This window comes from Cygnus atratus, chromosome 2 (assembly GCF_013377495.2).
Source record: "Cygnus atratus isolate AKBS03 ecotype Queensland, Australia chromosome 2, CAtr_DNAZoo_HiC_assembly, whole genome shotgun sequence".
NCBI lineage: Eukaryota > Metazoa > Chordata > Aves > Anseriformes > Anatidae > Cygnus > Cygnus atratus.
The window spans coordinates 138,615,304-138,640,748 of NC_066363.1; the positions used below are offsets into that span (position 1 = coordinate 138,615,304).

The 25,445-nt window shown below is 42.7% G+C and overlaps 1 protein-coding gene across 13 annotated transcripts in view; it reads right to left on the reverse strand.

The window, feature by feature from the left end:
* RNF19A (ring finger protein 19A, RBR E3 ubiquitin protein ligase) overlaps nt 1–25,094 on the reverse strand; it is a 58,645-nt gene extending 33,551 nt beyond the window's left edge. Inside the window, exons 1-5 of one of the 13 annotated variants that reach the window (XM_035546381.2) lie at nt 24,888–25,036; nt 22,076–22,236; nt 1,359–2,346; nt 664–788; nt 138–415 (exon numbers count right to left, since the gene is read on the reverse strand). The gene's annotated coding sequence lies outside the window, so the exon portion shown is untranslated. Of the gene's footprint in view, nt 1–137; nt 2,347–2,461; nt 3,173–3,218; nt 3,297–3,972; nt 6,707–22,075; nt 22,237–24,559; nt 24,710–24,887 lie in introns of those variants that run through there. The other 12 variants (XM_050709090.1, XM_035546385.2, XM_050709092.1 and 9 more) reach the window with 12 other exon arrangements.
* Nucleotides 25,095–25,445: the final 351 nt, after the last annotated feature.

Sequence of the window (25,445 nt, forward strand, 5' to 3'; positions counted from 1 at the left end):
TTCTTGTTTCTCAAAAATATCTTCACTCTGAGCACCAGCAAAGAACTGCTACTGCAGAACGAAAAGCAATACCCTGCAAGCCAAGCGCGTCAAGCACAAATGTTTAGAAAATAATCTGAAATGTCTGTAATACGTACACGTAGTTTGTCGGGTACATTTTCCACCCAGAGAAGACACACAGCGAGTACCAGGCTGCAGACAGCATTCGTGATGGCTTCTTTCCCCTGCTAACTCTGCTTCGATCCCAACAAGGCATCACCCACGACGAACGAGGGGACCGAACGTGCGCAAGGCAGCCCTCGCCCTGGCACTGCTGACGTCAGATTTCCTTGCCGACAGATGCTTTGGAAGCAGTTGCAGAGCACAACGGGGACTTCACCCAACTCGGAGGCTGCATTCCCGACTCAGAAGCTGACTGCAGAGCAGCAGGAAGAGGGGGAGGACAGATTCAGTTTTGCAGCTGGAGACTACGGCTCTATCAGGCACGCTCCCCACGCAGCCAGCTCCAGGCTTCAGGTGAATTCTCTGCACCAGCCAGAGCCAGGAGGAGAACAAAGCAGTGGCAGCAAGAGCTAGAGAGGCTGGCAGAGCGAAGCTTCCTGCCATGTCCCCATGCTCCCAGCGGCTCAGCAGGGAAGCGGCGCGAGCCCCCCAGCCGCCTACCTCGTCCCTTCAGCCACGCAGCCTGACCCAGACGGAAGGAGGGCAGACAGCAGGGCATCTGTCTTCTTTCCCATCTTCAAAAACAAAGCAGATGCCTCGAGGAGGAAAGTGTCATTTGAATTATTCTAAAAGCAGGAAACAGAGCCAAAGCTAACAGTTTGAAGGCGCTGTGGATCACTTAAGACTAAAGGATTTCTGAAACAGCCAGCAGATACTGACCCCGTGACAGTGGCAGAATACGTCTCACCGGCTGGTTGGGGAACAGACAGCAATACTAAAAAGTCCTCAAAAACTAACCCCAAAGCCCCCTCTATCCACTCAGCATTTTACAGCTTGCAGGGGGTCCCCTCTGCTGCAGTGCCACAGCACTAACACCTTGCATTTCCACTCCAAAGGCAGGCGTTCGCTCCGAACAAGCCGTGCGCAGGCACGAAGGCACGTTCGCAAACCTGACAGCGGCTGTGCCAGACCCCCAGAGCTGAGCTGCACGTGGAAGTGCCCTCAGTCAGCTCGCTCTGTAAGGATGCCGCGAGCCATCCTCACATTACTCCCAGCTAGACACGCGTGTATATAATAAACAGCCCCTTCCACTTCTGTCACTGCTTCTGGTTCACGTGGCACCATACGTCAGGTAGAAGGACCCTAACAAAAGCCTGCAATAGCTGAAACAGATTTAAGATAGGAATTTTACAAACCTGCAAGCAAACACTCAAGGAGAACGACATTCAGCTTCCACAGCTCCTGCCAACATGACTTGGTTCTTGGAAAAGGAAAAAAAAAAAAAAAGCAGCCCCTGGGAGAAAAACAAGTGTCTAACAAAGAAACCAGACAAACCAGAGAGGATGCAGGCATTCAAATGAAAACCAAAGCTGAAGAGCTTCGAGTTTCGGATTCACAAATGGCCACGTCTCCTTCCAGATAACCCATCGACTTTATCAAACATTACCCAGTTATCTGGAGTTCACCTAGAGTTCCAGCTCAGTGGACAAACCTGTGTTTGCGTTTGCCATCTCCCAGCAAGCCCGGATCAATGCAATGCACTCAGACACGATGCCAGAAGCTCTTAGCAAACTCCAGCAGCTATCACAACAAGAGCCCTTCCCCTCAGCTCTAAGGATTACTGCACAGGTATAAAACCCAGGCTCTAATCTCAACTCAGCCCTTTCCGGGGGCTGTTGAAACAAATTCAACAAATGCAGCGTGGGGTTGTGGTGGAGGATGGGGAAGCAGCCAGCATAAACAACCTACAAAAACTAACTCAGATTTCAAGAATGGAGCATTATCGTCAGCTCAATTCTTCATACAGTGCAGAACTGCTGCCTACAGCGAAGGCAAAACACATCTGTGCAAGAGATTCATTTTTTCCCAAGTCTACTTTGTAACACAGGACGCAGCTTCCATGGAATAAGTAAGTATCCTCGACGGCTGGTCTGCCTGCAATTGGAAATGTACTTCTCTACAGCCTTGGTAGGCTGCAATATGCATGTGGTTTCCTTGCTAAAGCTAGCATGAGACAAAAATGAATCATGTGCTCTAACAGTGCCAATACTGAGAATAAAAGTCCCAATCACTGTTATTGAAGAATTAAAGTTCCCTGTAAAAACTCCAGTTGCACATCTGGTTCCATTGTACAAAGAAAGGAATAACTTTTTTTGCACCGACTGTGAAATTCAGCAACTTCACCTGGAAAAAATAGGCATATAAAACATTAAAAAGTTCTAATGCTCTACAAGTGAGGCATTTTAATCAGACCATCTTAACACAAGCTGTTAAAATACTAATTTTTATGATTTAATACTTATTTAGAAGCTCCACATCTGCTGACTGAAAGCATTCCAATACCGGAGAGACAAATGGCTCCTCCCTCTTTACAACTGCACACAGCTATAGAAGTACTCTGCTGCAAACTTTTAACCATTATTCCAGATGAACCCTCCTTAGAAGAGGAAAGCTGTCATTACCCAGCAGAAGACCACCTCGTAGCTATCGCTGTTGCATTACTGAGTGAGCTGAGCAATGGAATTTAAGCGTGCAGAAAGGCCAAGACACATTCAAAAGGATTCTACACCAAAGCCGGTGGAGAATATGAATAATAAACACAAATAAACTAGAGTAATGATCTGCCAACTCAACTCGGATATCAGGCACGACGCCGTCTGAGGAGGAATTGTTCTGCCTCGCATCACAAGACTTTCATTATTTACTTATACCGGGCAAGCTTTAACTCAAAGCGAAACGTACACAGAGCGAAGCCTTTTTACATAACTGGTCAGGCTGACATTGTTCCGTACGAGGGAGATAAGAGCCTACATTCAAAAAGATAGCACTTTGCTTAAATTTAAATTTTCACATAACTGGAGTAGTTTGTATCTGCCCACACTTCCCCATTAGAGTTCGCAGCCGCTCCGGCTGCATTTGTGGCTTTTCAATAGAACAGAAAAGTGTTTGTGCCACTAAAAACTAGCAAGTTATTAGAATTTAATTAGAGCTTTCACTGCCCGGGTACAATCCCTCTCATTTCCGTTTAACGCCCGAACGTCCACTCACATACTCACCACCGGAACCACAACCCTAGAGAGCTCTGCTGCTGAGACATGGAAGGGAGAGGAAAAGAAGACAGACTGAAGAAATGTGAAATGGGTGGAGTGAAAGATAAGCTAACAGAGAAGTCATAAGTCTGCATAACTGGCACATCGATGCAATACTGTTTGTTCGCTCATTTCAGCTCACCAACGATACTGCAGCACACAAATGACAGGGCGGGGAAGAAACCTCGCAAGTTGTTCTCAGGTCAGCAAGAAGAAAGTGTAAAAGTTTTTAGGAGATGCCTTTTTTCATTAGGTGCTCTCTCTGCCTGGTCTGAAATAATTGTGTAAGTGACATCTTCTACTTCCTCCTTAAGTTTGGCTTGATCATGAAGAAGGAAATTAACATACAAGTCTGGATCGAGTCTGTTTTCCAGCCCTGCCGACACCTAGGCTTCCTACCGTAACTTCCCAGCTGAAGAACAACTTTTCTAACCTATTTGCCTATAACATCAGGATTAGAAGAGCAAGATGCACGAAGAAAGCAGAGCTACCATGTCTTTTGCTAGCAACTAGAGCAGCAGAACTTTTATATTAAATAAGGGAGATTTTTTCCATTTGGAATCGATTCTTTCCCATAAGGTGTTTAACCACGTATAAGAGCCCTATGCAGCCACGCCATACAGGGCAGCACAGCAAGGCTACCATAACCACACCACAAATGATGTAAGAGAGGATCTTACTGTTCTTCTGCCCTCCCCCAGAAAGCCCTCACTCGTATTACCTGCTTCTGACGCAGCACCATCAAATACTCCGCAGCTCACAGAGCAGCTACACGAAGAACTGTCAGGGAGACGCTGAACACCGCACATCTCAGTGCTCAGAAATTAAGGACGCCAGAATGCAAGCCGTCCATAAAAGAGGACATCCAGCATCCCCCGCCCATCCGCTGGACTGTGCGGTGGATGCACCGTAGCATGCTGCAAATGCTGGCCCAATCTCTGCTCACACGACGGCTGGTAAAGAGGATCTGACCCTTGCCACCACCTGCAGGTGCATCCATTACCCAGCTGCTGGCCGCTTGCTGGGAGGACAAGGTGCAAGCGCAGCACCGGGGAGATGATCTCTAGTAAGAGAGGATGGAAGAAGAGCACCACTGTTCGGATGCGGTTCAGTGCTCCATCAGCCATTTCCCAGATGCTGAGGACAAGGGCACCAAGCGAGGCAAAAGGATCCTAAAGACTGGATCTGGCTTCTGAGCTGTGTGGAGGATCACACCCATGCTGATCTTTACGGAGCTGGCCTCGTTCCATGGGTGGCTATTCTCAATTCCTTACTAGAGGAGGTCCCATGCCTTATTTATTGTACATTTTTTGGTTTACAACAACATTACACAACACTGAATTCATGAACACCATACAAGCCTAAGATCTTTTATTTTTTAAACCAGACTAATGGCTTCAAAACCATTAACAGGTCAATCTTTGGAGAACTCCTGTGAAGTTGTCATAGTAATTCTGCGATGGAAAATTACTTCTCCTAATTTACAGAATGGGAAACAGACACTAAGGCCAAAAGTGCCACCTGAAGTAAGATAATGCAGGCTGCCCAAGTTGTGAGGCTGTTTTGTGTCTTTATAGGATTGTATAGGTTCGAAGCTTCTGTTAAGCACTGACAGGGGTAGCTACTTCTAAATCAATCCCTTAACATCTGGAGAAGGGCAGAAAGGAGAAGAAACACCCAACAAGTCCCTAAGGGCCTTGCCCAACACCACGTACACAACTCTACGAATGAGGCTACCACAGACTTTTCACTCTAGCATTTCCTAACCTAAGCTTACACCGCAGCACTCTCCAAAATACGTAGCCATTTTCTATCATGATTTAAGCATCAACGATTCTCTTTTCTCTGGTTAGGGCATAAATACGTTCTCTTATATGAATTTTATGCAGTTTAGCAACGTGCAGACACCAAGAGAGAAGACAGCTAGCATTAGCTAGAATTAGTTTCTCTTTGAGACTTCTATCCCCACATCACGTTTGATTAATGTTGGCCGATGGGTTTCTAAAGAGGAAAACAAACCTGCAAGAACGCCTTCCCCTCAGACAGACTGCCGCCTGCTGCGGCGCTGCTCGAAGTAGGGGCCACAGAGAGGAGAACACAAGGAACCATGACATAAATCTGTGCTCTATCAACAGCAGACACAGAGTGGTGGTTTAGAGGGCTACCCAGGGCTAAGCTTCGTTTAGCCTTCCCATCCCTCCCTCCCCAGGAACCAAACCCCCACGACATCGCGCTGGCCCACACGTTGGCCAGTTCTTAGCAGGGGGTTAGATGTGAAATACGCAGAAATAGGTGCCACACCAACCAGTCTTTAAAGCAAATGCTCAAAACAGTTTTCCAGAAAGCTGCCATCATTTGCAAGCTCTCAGAGGCACAGAACAGAGATGGAGCAAGGCTTCTTGTTAAGAAAGAGCCAGCCACCTCTGCTCCAGAACACAGACATCATAGCTCCATCAGAGCAGCTGCAAGGGATTATATTCTTAATCATTAAGAAACCTTCCCTCTGTGTTCTCAGAAACAATGGTTGGGTGGAGTTTTTTGTTTGTTTTAATGTTTTGTGGCTCAACCTAGATATAAGTGTTTCAGATAGTTTACATTTTGAATGAAACTGAATCAAAAACCTGAAAGCCTGCCTTTACGATGTGAAGTATTAAATAATCTTAATCATAGGAGATACTGATAGTCTTAAATACTGTAGACACAAAGACATACACTCCTAGAAAGATGTATTCCTTGTTCCTTACTTCATGATTCCTTGCTCCGGGCTTCATGATACTCCTTCCTGCTATCAAACTGGAAGGCCTACTAAGACCACTACGAACATCACGTATGTGTGACTGTGGCTTTCCCCGGGCAGTTTAAATTCTAAAAATGAAGCACGAAGAGAAAGGAAGCCTCGCTCTCATTTCACAGATAGGGGGTTGAGGCAGACAGATACTGGGACTTGCCAAACTCTCACGCTGACAACGCACAAGGCTGACTATGGGCAGGGGAGGACGTGACTTATCTCGCAGCTAGCTGGGGGATCACATGAACTGTCAGCCTCCTGTCAGCTACCAAGCGCTGAGCATTAAGCCACAATAACTTCACGACGTGCACTCGACTGCCCGTACTCTGGATATGTAGCACAGCAGTCTGGTCTCTCATCACCATGGCTATCTTCAACAACATTTATAAATCCACTGCCGCTTGGAGCACAAATAAGGCGTGTTTTTTCCTTCCTCATACTTAGCCACATCGTCTCTCTCAATTATCCACAGTAGAAAAAGATTGTTTCTCCTTTTTAATCAACTGCTAATTTTACAGTATAACCTCTTCCATATGACTGACATCACTGAAGAGAAAGCCCTGAAGTTTTTCTCTGCCCAGCAGATGATGTGGTCCATACTGGTGGCCTGGAGGCATTTTGTGCCATTCAGGAGCATGCCTTCCTCATCCTTCAAGGAGCCGCACATCTAGAAAGGCAAATACTCGATGAAAAAAGGCAAAGCACTTAACAAAATTTCCAGTACTAACATCATACACCGTAACGGAAAAAGGTGGATACTTTTAGATGAAATTATCTATAGTTAAGAACCTAATAAAACCTTACCAACACAGAAATGCTCAACTGGAAAATTTTACAAGATTGAAGGCCTTGCTTTTGCTTCACCAAAGAGAAGCATTCTTCAACCGAGAAATAAGAACATGTACAAGAAGACCACGCCTGCTATGCTATCAAACTAATTCTGAAATACAGGTTTGAAAAGGATTTAAATACTAGACTACTGTAATCCCAAATTTAATTTAAAAGGCCATTTAAACAATTACTTTATTTGATTACGTTTTCTAAAAGAAGCTGCAAACTTCCATCTGCCTCCTAATTCATAAATTTGTGAATTACAGTATGAGCTCCAGCATCATGAGAAATACCCTGCTGGAAGTGTTTATCTTTTCCAGGCATTTACTTGAGAGAAATGGGATTTAGCTTTTATGCCAGACATACTCTTTCGCTACACCTTTAACATAAAAATTGCATTTAAAAGAATCCATCTTTTATTCAAGCATTATAAATCTTATGAAAATGTGCTAACGTGTTACAATTTTAATACATTTCAGGGTATCAGTAACCATGAAAAAAAGTACACTGTCATTTGAACATCCACCTGCATTCCTGCCTGCCTTCAAACCTCCCAGGAACATAAGCAGTTACACTGAGTTCACATGGACAGGATCCTGCCTCCAGAGCATACAGGAAGGGCTCCATGGTGGAGATGAGAGTTCGTGTTTAGGGCATGGGCCCAGTGGGAGATCTCTTGCACCTTTCGTCAGACTACTTTCAAATCCAAAAATCAGGCTTATCTCCTTGCCAGTATGTTCGAGCATTTTCTATCATTAGCTTTGCATATTGTTATCTGTTTAAATATCAGAACTCTCTCATTGCTGTGAATCCTCAGCAAGTTCTATGGTAACGAGCTCAGTCTCGTGAAACCTGGCGTGAAAAGAGATTGCTCCTCTAAAATCAGGCCTTATTTTGCTTCTGATTCTACTGAGCATCTCCTTGCTCTCGTGTGAGAGAAGAGGAGGAGTTCTACCCTACCTTCATCTTTCCCCTACCTGAGGGGAATCACCACCTCCATCACATCCGGATCCTTGGGGCAGCCGTGGAAGGAAACGCATGACGAGGGACTGAGGAAGAACTGCATCAACCTTTCCACCATTTACAGCTACACAGAGCCACTTGTGATACAGTAAATTACATATTTTCTTGATTTACAAACAAACAGTTGAAGGATACTTGTTTCTGCTTTTGTCAGTACATTAGCAGAAAAACAGGAAATGAATCAGACTGAAATAATAAACCTTGAGAAGAAACACCATGAAATTTTTCAGTCTTGCATCTTTTTTTTCTTTTTAAAGTGACAGAAGCTTAGACATTGATCTGTATCACATCACAATTTCAATAGCTAATATCATAGCTATGCATTATTCAGTAAAGGAAAATAAATTAGGGTCTTTTCCTTTACTATGGCACATGACAGGTATCTTCCACAGTTTCTGGTGCTTCACATTTTCAGGTGGCTAGTGAATAAATGGAATTCAAGTGATCCACATCAAAGAGCACGGCCTGATAAAACATTAGCCAAGATATGAAAAAATGGTGTGTTGCCAAATAAACATCAGTGCCAAAGTACAGTGAACCCTCGTTTTCCTTCCAGCTTAGCCACACAGTAGGCTGATTTCTGGCTTCACTTGGAATAACTCTAGGCCTCTGTTTTATAGATATGCCGTTGATACTGCATTTACATTCCACTAGAACTTCCTCCATTTATTATATATGCAATCAGCTTTCCTTTGGTTAAAATCTCACCATTGCATAACAGATTAAAATGTTAAGAACCAGCTATTTAGGGAGTTACTGCTCTTAAAGCTTTCATATTCTTTTAATGTATCGTATTTAAATGAATTATCGTAACGAAAAGATGTTCAAGGTGTTCCTCCCCGCATCACACGGAGACTAAACTTGATTAATCTGATGATACAGCAGTATCTAGAATCAAATCTAGTTATCAAGTTGTTTTATTTTAGTCAAAGAACATTTTACTTATTGCTACAAATGCTGTAAAGACAGCACCATCAAGGGATGCAAGCAGATTTTGATCCTCCCAAGGTAAACTGTTCTGTTTAAATTATAAAGCTGCATCTGTACCGTATAAAACAGAATCAAGACAGCAAGTGTTGCAAAAGCAGAAAAAGTAGGAGATAATTTTGCCTGGATAACTTTTTATTACTGGCAATGCACCTGAAGGAAATCAACAGCTGAACTCTCAGACATCAGCTGCGTTCTCAGGAGCTTCAATTAAAAAGGGGACAGACTGCATAATTGACGAGATAAATATTACTCCTTCTGTAATTAGAGAATTAATATTTGAATATTAATCCTAATATTACTATCTCCTGTAATTAGTTCCAAGGAAAACTTGGCTTTTCACTTTTGCACAGGCAAAATGAGGAATTTTTACCCTTGCTGCTATCACTATTTCAATTTATGCAAGATTTCTTCTGGCAATTTTTTTTCTCACCCCCCCAAGCCTAAAAGGGGGTCAGCATTTCCCAAGCATCTCCTGGGTGCTCTCTCTTACAAGTGCAAGCCTCATTCCTATGGTTGCTTTTCTTCCATGCTGTAATGATTGTCCCCAGTAACTTCATTTCACAATTTATTTTTCTTAGGTAACGCCTGTATCTAATCCAGCTACTCATTTATGTTCCCAAACCACTAACCTGAATAGAGGAGTTTTGAAAACCACTAAACAGAATATTCAGGAATCAATGTAAGTTCCTTCAATGAACTTTAAGTGGTAAATTACAACGACAACAGCAACAAAAATTAACTTCAAGTTCTGAAATCGTTTTTCCCTGCAAGTGCAAAATGCCTTGAGGACCATTTCTTCCCATTTCCCCATCTCTTGAACAAGAGCAGCAAAAATCACGGAGATAAAAAAGAGAGACGTTAAACATTTTCTTAAAATGCCCTTCCACAAAAATAAAAAAATTAAAACAGTCAAAAGCTAGGGTATTTCAAATCAGGATGTCAGAGGACATTTTGACAGCTAACTGTATATACAGAGGAAGAACAGAGCCAGGCTAGAAGCCCAACTAGATACCAGAGCAACCACTTGAATTTCAACTTTGGACTAAAGTACTTTTCTCCCCCAGTATTCATAACTAGTTGTCAAGGAAAAGTGAACGAAACTGTCCTGACCAGGTATGGCTTTTGTCTTATTTATAAGTTTTACAGCAATCTGACATTGTATTTTTTTCTTCTTTTGTGAAGCATTATTAAGCCTGTGGTAATATCCCCTCAGAGCACACTGGATACGTTTCAGCTGAAATTAATACTTAGTTTAGCAATGCAATCTCAGGCTGCAAAGTCTCTGCTGGCCACGTGCAGCGGTCAGAGATGAACGTGTCTTCCAAGCCCAATGCAGAACTTCTCTCTGGGTGAGTGGATGGAGCTGATTCCTTTGGGTTTGTTTTAAAGGTGGAGGGGGAAAACCACCTTCTTGTCAAGCACCAGAGACCGGCTACACAAAGAAGCTGGGAATACAGCAGAAGTATCCTGGTACTCTCCATATTATTAAGATTTACATGACCAACACACATTGCCCAGTAAGCACAGGCATACCAGCTGCCACACTTGGGCTCAGAGGTGAATTCCCTTTTTCTTCACACCACGGGGTGAAGCAACTCCCTGCTATTTCCATACTCCCCTCTGATTACACGCAACATCTAGAATAGCCCAAACTTTTTTTTAAAATCAAAGTAATTGAATTAAAGAAAAATAACTAATATTGTAATAACAAACCAATTATTCTAAAGAATTGGTTTTAGCCTAAATCTTATATTTCATCATTATTTTAAATGCCCCAGAAACATCTCAGTTAGCTATAAACTACAGTTCGATACCGTAACTGGCAAGCAGTAAAGTTTTTAAACTGCTGCTTTGGATGCCAGATGCTCCAACAATTTAAAGTCCAGGCCTTTTTTAAAGAGAAGTATTTGAACACACAAATGTTTCTGCGAGGAATGCAAGCTCACTCAAACCTAGCACAAGGTTGTTAACAAAGTTCAAAGAAATATATAACCTTGCAGTTACAGCTTTATGCCATATAGACACATTATTTCAGTTTTCTAACAGAATTTTTTTCTTTAAAAAAATCCTGCCCCAAATACCAAATTTATAATACAGGATGCAAAGCAATACTTTACTACGATGAAAACACACTAACCTATTTGTAAACAAGCTCATGAAGAAAAGCTCCCTTCAGAAAAAGGAATTAAAGTGACTTTACTGAAGTTGTGCTGCGCCCTGATTAAAGCAAGAGGAAGCCAGATCATATACAGAGCTAGAGAGAGCATTTTGTACGTAAAACATAGTCCTTCTATTCATATGTAATTCATACCAGGTCTGGCTTGCCAAGAAGAATAAAATATGTTGCTAATCGTGAACTTGGAAAACGTTTCTCTGAAGCGAACAAAAAACTGCTGTGAAGCACCGCTGAACTGGTAGAAACCTTAGAAATTGTGTTATTTCCAGCAGATTGGTGTAAGCCTTATATCGCATAAGAAGAGCACACTCTTATAAATCTGGTAACAGACCAAAGCAAAAAATAAATAAATAAAAATCAAGCTTTTAAAAATGTTAAACATACACTTATAAACACTGCAAAAGTATACATACTCCAGGTGAGAAGTAGTCCTTACAGGTCAGATTTACTGAAGAAATGAACTAATGAAATCCTAAAACAGATTGAGGAGCATTGAGTATTTTAGCGATAAGAACAATGAAAATAAATGGGTGTCCAATACTTAAACTTTTGATCTGTGTGTATACAGAAGTTTATTTGAAGATCTGCTATCTGCACACATCCTGATTAAGCAGCCTCCACCAGTAAGATCTGTTTTAATTATATTCCTTAAGTAACATCCTGGTTAAGAACAGCATGAGAACAGACGCTATCTAGTCTATTTTTGGGATACTCCAGGTAAGCAGTCATTGAAGAAGAAAAGACACTGTCCTACAGCATTACTGCAGAAATACTTAGCTGTAGACTCTTCTCAGTAAGAGAGCCCATCTTCAAAGAGAACTTATCTTTTTACATCACCCTAATAAAGATATGCAGCAGATGAGAACAAATCCAATAAATCTTTTCCAGCACTCATTTAGACATCCTACACTACTTCTTCTCCTATAAAAGACCCAAGATGAAAATCCCTGTAGACATGGGTAGAAAAAAATACCAAGGTAGGGTATGTTTGCTTTTTATTCATTTGAGAAAGGAAAGTGAAGTTATTTCGTTTTTGAAGGAAGTTCTTTGAAGTCAGGAGCTTCACTGTTTATTTGAAACCATTTATTTCCTCCTGCAGTTCCAAAGAAAATAGTTACGCAAATACATCAGAGGAAGCAGGTGTATAATCTCATTTAAAAGCTATTTAAGTCTGTTACAAAGGAACCTTATTTCAGCACAGGAGATCTTTCAAACATTTCCTTAAGTTACTTGCTAGGATGTATAATTGAATACTTGCCTTACTTTTTTACAAAAGGAAAGTAGCCATAGAGTATTCCACAGAACCAGCAAGTGCTGCTCTATGACCCAAAATGAAAACTAAAATGGCCATAGTGCCAGGAAAACACCAGCGTCACTTGAGGTTGCGGATACAGGAAGACAATTCTGAGTATCACAATTAAATGGTAAAATACCTAGAGACACGACAGTTAAAAAAAAAACTTTACACAAGGCTGCAGTAATTCAACAGAATTGTGTACGATATCACACCATTTGTTTTCGTTGTTCCCTCAGTTTTGTTTCAGATTTACTTGTTTTCTTGTAAGTCAGTTACTTCAAGTTACGGTAATATCTGGAGTTATTTAAGACTAATTAAGCCATGTATAACTTTAAGAAAGGTATTTCTGCAGCAGAAAAAATACTTGGACAAAACTCTACTAATGTGCAGAGTCAGGCAGCGTGCAGATTTTTTGATATTTTAATAGAATTTCCTCCAAAAATGCACTAAGCTACTCAGTGCGTACAGACACGAGGCTGACAACTGCTACAGGACTACAGATGGGAAGTTTCTTCCTTGCGCTTTAATATATCGTGTACTAAAGGGCTACTACACCTCCTCCTAGGTCCCTAGCAAGAGGCTCTGGCATAGAGGGGCTGTGCCCTCACAAAGCTTCACAATATCATTTGTGACTCCCACAGATGAAGCCCCTACTGAAGTAGCTTAGAACTGTGAATTAGCACAGGTAGTTGTCTGCTCTGTCTCTGCTGTGTGTTAACCCACCCCACAGCAGATACCCAGAACAGAGACACCTCACCCCCTTCAGAGCAAAGCTAGATGTTCTGTTTAAACTGCCTAAAAGACGGCTTTAAACTAAATTCCCAGATCTCAGTTGAAGCAGGGGTATGCATTTCATAATATTGATGGCCATAGGTTAGGAAATTCCAAGAGGAGGACAGCAATAAATAGGAGGTGGCAACAGGTTTAACATTTTAAACCGAGGCTATTTGCTAAATTAAGTGTCCTTACAACAGCACCTAAGCTTCTACATTATCACGCTACTCTATTTTGTGGGACTAACTCTCCCAAATCGACGGTTTCTCAGACCTTACTCGGCAGGCCAGACGCGAGCAGCACAAAAAAAAGAGTAGAGCAGTCCTACGTACACAGCAGCAGGCTTAAAGCAAGGATGGATATAGCACCTCCTGGTTAAACAGCAGATGTTATGGGGGAGGAGAATGTAAGCAGACAGTCAGATTAAGTCAAAATGGAAAAATATAACTATGCTATTGAAAACAGAAAGCGAAGTAATAAGAAGTTAAACGCATCGTGCCTCACCTCGTTTTTACAGTTTAGTATGTCATTTATCTCAAAAAATGATGATTTCTTGTTAAAATAAAGGACAGTTAGTCTATTATTACAACTGCCTGACATTTCCCATTGTAAGATCAGATTTCCAAATGTGCTTGGAGTCTTCTCAAGCAAAATGGGCTGAAAAGTTATATACTAACATCTTCAGTGCACTTACTTCACCAAGCTGCTTATGCCAACTCAGAAAATCCAACACTTTTAACGAACAAAATCATCCTAGCAAAGAAAATAAATCCAAAATTTGAAGTATTTCCTCCAGAAAGGTTTAGCACCAGCATGCTTTGAGACTGGGATGTGAATTCTGACCTGTGTATCTAGGACGTACATTTTATCAGCCCTGTGGCAATGTCAATATTGTCATTCTTACAAGTTTTGGGGAATGAGAGAGGAATGCACAGTTTCCAACAAACAGCATGTGTTTTGGCTGCTAATGATCTGTCCTGAACTTGATCCAGCCTGGAACTGGACAGGATCTTCCTTTCATTTCCAGGTGCCCAATATGCTAAGCCAAAGTACCCCAAAATAAAGCTAAGAGGTTGCCTTACCCTTTCCAAGATCACACTACGAAGTAATGGCATTGCTGAAGACCCTCTAACCAAACGTGGGGGGGACAGGATGAAATTTGTGGAGAAGGGAAGAAAAAGAGTAGATGAAAGCAAGCGTGGATATAGTCCAAGCTTGCCTCGTCGGTCCCGAGGGCTGAGAACCTGACTTAAGATTAGCCCTACTTTGAGCAAGGGCTGGACTAGCTGTGCCCCAAAGCTCCCTTTCAACCCAAATCAAGCTTGGACTTGCACACAGGGCTTGGGTGACAGAATACAGATGTCATCAGAGCCTGCTGCAGAAAAATAAAAGAAAAATGGGAATCACAGAGTAAGGAGTTGTTCAGGAAAGTAATCTGGGAACTCGCAGCGCAAGTAATTGAGACAATATATCTCCTGAAAAAAACAACAAGGCTGGGGAACTGACTGATCACAAACACTAGAGGAAAATGAGCTAACAAGGACAGGGCCCAGATAACACAGAGACCCTACAAAGCGCAGCAGAACTGGGAGAGCTGACAGAGGGAGTGCTGCCAAACGGCAGGAAAGAAAGACATCAAATTAGGTATTGAAAGGGTATGAATTTAAATTGGCTAAGAATCTTCTTAACAAAGATCATAACTGACTAAGTAAGAACAGGATTTGGATAGAACCCTTAAGCAGGCAGAAAGCAAAAGGTACATTGCTGGTGACAAGAAAAAAAATCAGCAGCAGAAGAGGCTTGTGCTGTCAAAGCACGCCTTCCTCTACAGCTTGTCCTCCAGAGTCTGAAGAGATCCATAAAACCCTCTGCATAAGCACATGGATCAAACTGTCTAGGGCTGATCCCTATAAAGCATGACAGAGTATTATTAGATACCACAAGCTCAAATAGCAGAGGTCTGCCTAGCGAGTAGGTTCCAAACCTGCTGGTAGGATTGCAATTATTATTTTTAACAGATAGGAAACAGCACACAAACTGCATTAGAAATAATTTCAGGGATTAAATCTGCTTGCTCGATGCAGTTTGGAAATGAATTATGAGGGCTTAAATGCATGGCTTTTACCTCTTTCGTCCCTGTAGAATCTTTGCCAGATTCGTTATTACCAGGTTACTATTCAGTATTTTGTTTGTCCTTACTGATCATGTCTCTTATCTTAAAAAAAGAAAATACTGAGTATAATGCTACGCTGCAAAAAGGAACTGATTTCCTGATAGGCCACTGCAGATCACCAATATGTTAGATTAATATAGCTAAACCAGTAAAATATCATATTCATCCCACTGAAGCAGCACGGTTATCCCTGTTAACAGATATGGTACTAAAGCAGATGATTAAGGATGGAACTGTTGGCCAACCTCAGGTGCCTGATCTGAGATACAGAATTTCTTTCAGACTGTTATACACCAAATTGTATGTCCAGAGATATCTGAAGTATCAAGGAGGTACACATGCAAAAAGAAAATCCACAAGAAATATCACTAAATGTCAACCTAGGGAAAACATATCATATCAACTGCAAAGTAGGAATAGGATGGGATATATATCTGCATAGCCATTATTTGCATGCCTTAACCAGGGAAGAAGAAAATAATTTCAGTCTTCTAGTTTATTTGCATTACACCTCCAAATTCACTCAAGGAAAACAACTGCCCTAGAGGCAAGGTTTACTGCTGCCCAACCTAGACTGACTATCCAGTAGACAGGGCAAAAAGTGTTCTGAGAAACACTTCTCTGGGGGAAGAAGAAACAAAAAAGCCACAGCATAACTGAGAACTACAATTTAATAAGGGTAGGCACAAAAGTTGATCAAGCTATGGTTGCTTCTTCAACCTTAGTTCTGGTATTTCTCAACTTCGGAGAATTTTACCTGAAACCTTAATATGACAAGCTACATGCAATGGGAAGAATCGATTTCACTTTGTTGACATGTGCAATCCTTCACCATTACTAAAAGAGGGCAAAGAGAAGTAATCTAATCACTACAGAAACCATACCCACCTGTTTCTATATTTCTAGTGCACTCATAATCATGGTTTCTGAGCAATGAAGTTAAACTACCTCATCCTAGAGGCATTTTCCCTGTCTTCACCCATGAAATACTGAGTTTTTGCATACTACGCTATTAAAAACTGAGCCGTCCTGCACCCACAAAATACACTGTTTTGCAGAATGCCCATTAGGGGAGTTAAAGCTACACTAAGAATATACATTTAGACAATACTTAAGGTTTTACTTCATCACCAAATATTCCAAAACCACTCATTCTGGTTACCACCTTGACTGCAATAATACTGTAGGACCAAGGCACACACTTCTGTGAGTTCAACTTTAAAGGTGCGTAGTTCTAACTTCTAAAGGACTTTTTTTTTTTTTTTTTAAGAGTGCTTGGAACTTTCATCACTTTAAAAAAAAGAGAGAGATGAAGCATCAATATACTTTCCATAAGCTGTTGCATTTTTGTTTGCTATATTTCCAACTGGAAGCTCCCTCCTTTTCAAGTTCTGATTTGTCTCTCTTGATTTTTAGCACAATAAAACCATTCATTCTCTGCCTGCTCTTACTGCAGTGTGTTTTCCTGGACTTCAGGAGAACACCAATCATATCAAAATACATGTTCTCTATTATTTACTTTCAACCACCAGAGGTGAACAAAAGCACACGTACATTTGATTAAAGAGGAGCTGCTCCACAAATGAAGCATATTGTGGCTTCACATTAATTGCGCACATATCATTTTCCTTATTATGGCTTTGAAAAGCATACTGTACAAATATTCCCAGTTTGTGGGGGATAATTTCTAAGTCGCAGTTTCAATCTAAATTATTTATTACCCTTAAAAAAGAACGGTAATATTGAGATAACATTGAGATACCAAAAAGGATATGGATTTAATTACACTGCCCTAAAAAAATAGATCACTCCTTAGAAACAAAACAGAGGAAAAAGCTATAACGAAAAGAAAACTATGTCACTGCTCATACTTCACCCAAACAACACTTCTTAGTCTAGATCTAGCCACAAGATTATGTTGATTAGGGCAGAGTGTAGGAGGTGGGAAGAAACCGTTTTCACTGCTTACTCTGTTTTGGAGTTGCAATACTGCTGGGCAGGACTTAACAGGGTGCTTTTATTTCTTAAGCCATGCCCCCAGTAAGTAACACCTCCTTGTGAAGCTTCAATTCAACATCAAGAGATAAGGTATATGATGTGCCAGATAAACTTAGCTACTAACTACATTAACATTGAAAACAGGGGAGCTTGTTCTTCCTTTTCCAGACATGCAGGCAGCATGTAATCCCAATAATCTGAATTCTTGCAAGGCAGGATCCTTCTCTTTGTTTATCCTTGCTCTCCTTTTTTAAGTTAGTTAATCCATTACCTAATTTATCGTGGAATCATCTTTAATTGTTAATAATGGAAAGACGTGGGACTCCTCTGCTGAGCTTACAAGGCTCTCTTCTATTCTTACCCTAGCTGAATTTCTGCCTGGTGTCAGGTCACAGAAGGCAAAGCCTATTTTTCTGCAACTACCCACCACAGACAAAGTCCAAACAAAAGTGTACTGCCACTTAAAGGGAAAAAAGAACACAGCAAACAGGAACAAGAATGGGAAGAATGAAAGAGGAAAAGTAATTATTCAGGTAGGAACTCAAGGAGGAAAATACTTCTGGTTACTAGACACAAAAACCCCTCAGTCCAAATGGAGGCAGTTTAAAACTACAGTGTTGTGAAATTTAGAGAATAAAGCAAGCACAATAGCTTTGCAGATTTCTTCTCTGTGCTGTCCCACACAGACTGCAGAATCTTACATAGCAGGAAAGCAATAGTCTGGCTTCACGGGCTACAACCACTGAAGATCTCTTTGCTTAAAAAGGACCTAGAAGTTTGATACCTCCATCTCTGACCCTGAGTAAAAGGGCTCCTGGTCTCCCAAGATGTATTTTTAGCAGCGTCACATAAAAGCAAAGCTTGACACCTTTCTTTGAAGATACAGAATGAAACGAAACCGAAGTATTAGATACAGCTTTACAGGTAAAATAAAACAGAGAAGGAAACTGCTCTTCTCGTGAAACTGCAGCAAGGTCTTCAATTCAGCAAAACGAGTAACTTTAAAGACTTTATTCTGTTTATTTTTTGACTTAAAATAGAAGAATGTAAAGTAAGAACACCTTCATCAGGATGTACAACAGAAATCTTTGTGAGAAAAATTATTTTTGTAGTAACACAGTCTAAGAAGAAGCCTTTAACCTTGACTATGCTTCATTTGGAAGACACTTCTTTGCATTAATCACCTTATTAGATTGCCCACTATGGAAACATGAACGGTAGGCCCAACTTCAGATACTTCCCAACCGCTGACCAGATGGAAAAGTTTCTCAGTAGGCTTTACTCCAACTCCCTTACTAGTTGGGTGGTCTCACTACAGCCATTACTTATTCCCATCTGAATGTTCCTCCACTATTTGATGTTTGAGGGACAGCTGGAAGCTCACAACATAAAGTATTTTGATATGAAGGGGGAAACACAATAGGTATGTTGCATCAACCACCCTCTGTCAGCATCTTCACTTAACACACAGCCCCCTTACAGATTTTCACTTAATACTTCAATAAAACATTTACTGTCAAGGTACAATTAAATCTCAAGATGAGAAAAAGCTGCAGCATGGAATCTGGACTGAGCATATGGCGCCAATTTCCAGGTCACGAGAAGCCCAAAGCAATGGCAGAAAAGCAGTCATTAACTATCTAATCTAGACAAGAATAAAAGTCTTTTACTTCCTAAGAAGAAAGGTATAAATATTTCTTCCTGAGACTGACCTCTGAACGATGATACTGCAGATCTGCCAGAATATCCCTCTCCTTGACCAGTTTCACTGAAATATACAGTAAGTTTTGCGCACCAAGTGCTTCCAGCAAAGGAAATGGACAGATGACACATTTGGGCATATCAGCACCAAGTCTTTTCCTCTGGAACGCAGCCACTATGGTGCCAAGACTCCTACTTGCCTAAGAGCAGACAGCTAACAAAGTGAATTTATATATATGAACACATTTATATATGTATATACATGCATGTATAAATACGTATAAAATAAAAATGAGGTGCAGCAGCATTAATGCTGTGATGCCATCATACCAAAAATGCTAGCCAGGTAGCAACCGAAAACCCCCACGGCTCAAGCAGGATCTTCAGTGTTACCTCAGCCTCCACCGTTCAGCAGATCCCCCTGAGGGGCAGGACCGCATCACTCTCCCTACAAACCGTTTCTTGAAAACATACGAGGTAAATCTGTCTCAGCAGAAGCATCCCTCTCAACAGTATAACTGGAACTCCTACAGATTAAGCATGTTCAGATAAAAATAGAGCTTGATTAACTTGATGTGGCTTGCAGTTTGATTTTCTGTGAAAAACCTGAACGTTAAGCGACAAACTTAAAATTGATATTTTTGTTTACTGAGAATACGCAGCATCGATGAATCTCAATGAGAACAAAGCAATGTAATTCGTATGGCAGACTGTGTGTCCAGAGCTATTCCTCTTGCTGAAGCAGCTCTTTATTCACTAAATGGAAAAACTGAAGGGGACAGCCAGGGGCTCCAATTTAGAATAAGAGCTCTAATCTGCCTTATGGGAGCAGCTAAAGGACCTATGGAAAAATGTTTGTTTAACAGTAATTTATCTCAACTATAAATGGAAACAGAACTGACACAGTTCCACAACGACAGTTTGTGCTGAACAATAACAGGATACTTGCATTAGCAGAGCGGTGCTTCACTTAGGAAGCAAAAAAAAAAAAAAAAAAAGAAAAAAACACCACACCAAAAACAAGCGACTATACCAAATTAAATTGGTACAAACATTTATTTCAGCAAGATACCTTTCAAACGTCTTCAAAGAATGGTTTGGGTTGGAAGGGACTCTAAAGAACATCTGATTCCAGCCCCCCTGCCATGGGCAGGGACACCTCCCACCAGCCCAGGCTGCCCAAAGCCCCATCCAGCCTGGCCTTGAGCACCTCCAGGGATGGGGCATCCACAGCTTCTCTGGGCAGCCTGTGCCAGGGCCTCACCGCCCTCCGAGTAAAGATTTTCTTCTGAACACCTAATTTAAATCTACCCTCTTTTAGTTTAAAGCCATCCCCCCTTGCCCTATCCCTACACCCCCTGACCAAGAGTCCCTCCCCAGCCTTCCTGTAGCCCCCTTTAGGCACTGGAAGGCCGCTGCAAGGTCTGCCCGGGGCCTTCTCTTCTCCAGGCTGAACAACCCCAACTCTCTCAGCCTGTCTGCATAGGAGAGGGGCTCCAGTGGTGCTCCACCACCTTGCTGAAGACATCATTAGAGGATATGCTGACCTCTAAAGAAAGGAAGTTTTAATGCCTGAGGAAACACCTGTGTATATGTAACTTTTTTTTTTTTAAGCTCATTCATTAGACCTCTTTGCTTGGTTGCTTTAGGTTAAAGCAACTCGTAGGTCAGCTTTCCAGTCTGGTATAATATATCTAGAAATGCAGGAAACCTGCTAGAAACTCGTCCTTCAGGAAAAAAAAATTCTTCTATAGCTATGCTCACCTTGTAAAAGGCAATTGCGGTTGCAGTGTTTAGACTCCCTGCTCAGTGAGATGCTAAGAGTCATCCAGCAGATGGCTGACTTCAATCCACAGGTTAAGAGTGGAAAAGCCTACTGTAATTCTTCCACTGCAAAAGAGTAATGTAAGCACTCCTACTTTTTTTTTCATTCTATGGATAAACCTCAAGGTAGGGTTAAATCTTGTCATAGAACTTCCACAAAAGTCAAGCAGAACAGAGTCAAAGCCTTCCTCGTCTGTCTTAATGAGGAAACAGAGCGATACCACAAATGACATCTTACTGCTCAGCTGTGGGGCCTTTTTCTTCTCTCAACTCTGTCTTCCAAGAGCTCAAACTAGTGTAAGTCATACATACAATAAAAAACTCGTCGTTAAGGCCTGTAATATTCTAGTCCCACGTAACATTTACGGTTCTTTTTGGATATCATTGCCATGTTCTGGACCCTTGAATCAGTACACTTGAGCCCACTGCATTAAGAGAAGTGAGCCACACATGTCAGGGAAGGACCAGCAATCAAAACCAAGGTGAAACACAGTTCTGCAGTGGTTGAAAACTGCCAGAAACACACATGAAACAACCAGAGATCACTGAAGAAAGATGACTAAGCCTTCTTACCACTCAGATGATGAAAGTCTCTTTCACTGATCTTATCAACTAAAGAAAATATCCTTACAAAGAAGCCTGGGATAACAAGGTGAGCGTCAACTTCTCAGAAGTTTGGAATAAATCTGTCAATCGATAAATATCAGCAGTAGACCAGAGACCAAATAAGTTAGAAAACACTGAAAATAAATAAGAGTGACTGAAGGAATCTTCTGAAATAACCTTTTAATGAAAACTTAAGAGGAAAAGACTGAAATCCTGCTCTGAACAGGAAGAAAACACATGGAAGTCTGGTTGGGGCTGGATTCCTTAGTTCAAGCCAAAGTCATTTATTTGGAGTTTTCTTTCTTTTTGAGTTAAAGTAGAGCACAGAATATCTGAAATCTAACCTAAAAAAGTTTCAGTTTTCCTTAAAGATTACTTCACCAAAGATTTGAAAGATAAGCTACTAGAAATTAACTGGCATTAGGTTAGATCATGGATAAAACTTCCACTTCAAAGAATCAAAAATAAAAGGAAGTCCCCTCTTGTGAAATCTCAGGAACATTTAAAAAAAAATTTCCTAGGAACTGACAGCCTCCTTCATATTCTTCATACGGGAAAAGGGAAAAAAAAAGTACGTTGCTGAAATCAAAGGCCAACACTGTTAAAAACAACCATTTCTCTAAGGCTCAATGTAACATTTTACCTTCTTGGTAGAAGTCTACCTCCAGGTGCAATTCAGATGCATCTAGCAACTTTAGATCCAACACCATTCTCACAGTATCTTGAAGCCGTGTTACGTGCACCAATTCATTCAGCTACACATCTTCCATCAGTTAATACAGAAGTGACAACGGAAACTCAGGTCTAAAAAAATGCAAAAAGAGAAAAGAAAAAGTGACATTAACTTCCTTGTGGATAAGCCAGTGTTAAAATGACTATTTTTATTAGCCCTTCATAGAGCATTTGCTGACCCTACGAATCCGACGGACTCACAACTCAGCTACATGCCAGAAATCACACTAAGAAATGGAAAACCTAAAACACGTATCCATCAATTTGTTCCAGTCAGGTATTAAAATTTCTCCTACTAAGCTGGTATGCAGTGTTTAGGTACAATTCAGAAAACAAATCACAAAGCTAATTACGGATGTCTGACCATGGGCCAGAGTAAACTGACCCCATAATAGAGACCACAAGCTTGGCTAAAAGCCATCAGACTGTGGCACAGAACAGCGTAGCTGCAGTTCAAAGACCTTTCTTAGCATTTCCAAACCAGGATTCAGAAGTCCTTTGAAAAGATTCAGGCATCCTACCAGAAAGAAAGAAAAGGTATCCTTGTGAAGAATCTTTTTAATAAGACTACGTGAAGATCAAAAAAGCCCACGTAAACAGGGAAAAAATAAAAAAGGAAAGGTTAGGAAGAATTACCTACCCACCTGACAAATTCAAAGTCTAAAGTTTTTGCCATGTTAAATAGTAAAACACTGTTAATGAATAATTTTAAAAAGTTTGCCCATTTTCCATCAGAAGACTCTACCCAACCGACAAAAGAATTCAAGGACTTGTGCTCTTTCACAAGTTGAAAATATTCACACAAAACGAGTTGTCCTAATGCATATCTTAACGCTAACTAGGAATCCCATGGCTAAGGGAGCTTTAATGATTCATTTACTAAGGCAGAGACAAGGATTTGTACACACTATGAAGGTAAACAAATACATCTATCAAGTGCCTTCCTTCCTCCTGAGCCTCAACAAGCGTAATTAAATACAATCTGATGACTGCTCTATATAAGAAAAGCATCGTTTGTCTGGTGGATTTAAGGGGAAGTGGATGGAAGAAAACCGCATATACACATTTCAATTCCCCCTTGTAGAAATTATGATCTGATGTCCTCAAACTGTAAACTAGCTGACGAGGTAAAGACAAGAGTCAGAATTCAGCATTTTACAGATGCTGAATTTTATAAAGCACCGCTAAAAGTCTGGCACGGTTCAAGAAACACGCATATAGAAGAGAGGTTTCCTGTAAACCTTTCAGTGAGCTGACTTGAAGAGCAGCATTATTGCCATTATGCAAAAAACTTTCATTTTCATTTTCTGGTCCAAATGGGTCTAGCTCACATGCAATTAAAACAAAGCGGTTTCGCAGCTTTCTGAAAGTTTCAAGTGCAAGCATATAAATGTTCACAAGTGAAATAATGGTAAAACTTCAGAAAGCAGTAAGTGCTGTTACACAACCATCATTTCTACGTATGCAAGCGAATTCCGTGAAGTGGGCAGCTCAGCGTCTGTACCTCGGTGTGCTCTGAACGTTGAACCGAAAGCCTTCTTTTCCACTGAGCAACAACAACGCCACAGCATTTTATCAGATAGGGAAATACAGCCCTTTATCTGACAAAAAAAATGAAACTTTTTTTCTAAAAAAATTTGAAAGAAAAACAGCTTTGAAGTAAAAATTATGAAAGCATTTTTTTTAAATGAGTTTATGAGGAGGCTCCTCTGCAGAAGTAAATCCTGCAAGCTCCATTTCCCAACCTGCCCTTTGCCTTTCAAAAAAAAAAAAAAAAAAAAATACTGCTGTCCTCGATGACAACCGAGATAAAACCCTAATCGCTTCCAACGCCAGCTCCGGTATTTTACCAGAACCAGGATTTGCTGTGCTCCTCGCAGGGAAACCCAGGCACGTTTCCAGCGAGCGACCCCGGGGGCAGGGAGGCTCGGGCGGCCCATTTCTCTGCTCAGGGGCTGCCCTCTCCCCACTGCCCCTTAGCCTCCCCCCCCCCCCCCAGCTTTCCTGGTCACCGTGGGGCACCACGAGCCCCCCCACACTCCCCCCACACCCTCCTGCTGCCCTTCCCATGGGTCGTTCCCCATTTTTCCCCATTTTTCCCCGTTTTTTCCCCATCCTCCCCCGGCGCGCCCGCAGCACGCCGTGCTGCCAGGTGCAACCCCCCATTGCTGCAGGGGGACGGGGGCAAGGAAACCCGGCCCGGTGCCACCTCCTGTCCCCCCCCCCCCGCACCTCCGAGGAGGTGAACCAGTGTCCCAACACCCCCGGGCACCGCCACCTCTCCTCGGCAGGGCCGCGGAAGGGCCGGCTGGGCTTTGCCGTGCAAGTTCCAGCGCAGGAGTTCCCCGGGGGAGCTCCCCCCTTGCACCGCCACCACCCCCCAGGAGGAACCCACCCGGCGGCTCCCCTCGGGCTGGGGGGCGGCACGGGCCGGACCCCCCCATCTTCCTCCTCCTCCTCCTCGGGGCGGGACAAGCCCCTCGCCCCGCCCGGGGGGGAGACAATGGGCGCGATGACTTCACTCTCCAGCAATGCGAGGGGCAGCGGCCCCCCCTTCCATCCCTCCCCGGACCCCCCCCGGGCCCCTCTCCCCCGCCCAGAGGCGGCTCCGCTCCACCTCCCCACCCCCCACCCCTTCGCCCCCCTCCGCCACGCTCAGGGCGGCGGCTGCCAGCCCCCGGCGGGGGACCGGGGGCGGGGGGCGTCTCCCCGCCGCCGAGTACCTGCGGGGCGGCGGCAGAGGAAGCCGGCCCGGCGCAGGAAGCGTCTCCCCGTGTCCGTGTCTCTGTGTGTGAGGGAGAGAGAGAGAGAACGGGGCGGCGCTGCCGGGGCCGGCCCTGCCCGCCGAGGGGAGGCGGCGCCGGGGCCGTCGGTTTCCGCGACGCGCTGAGCTCACGCGTATGGCGGCGGCGCCGCCTCGGGGCGGGTCCCCGTCGCCACAGTCGCCGCCCGCCGCCCCCGGCTCGGTGGGGTGCGGGGGGTGCCCACCCACCGGGCCTTCCCGCCGTCCTTTATTTAATAAATAATTATTTAACACTGTGTGCGCTTGGTACCCGGTAACGGGTAAAGGTGGCCGGGGGAGAGCGAGCTGCTGAGGCGTTTCGGTGGGGTCGGGCGGCTGAGGGCTGATGCGGTTGTGGAAATAAGCAAGCAGAGCTTTCATGCCATGGTATGGCACTGAATCGTGGCATCATTAAGGTTGGAAAAGACCTTCAAGATCACCTGGTCCAACAACCATCATGCTACCACCAATGTCACCCACTAACCCATATCCCTAAGCA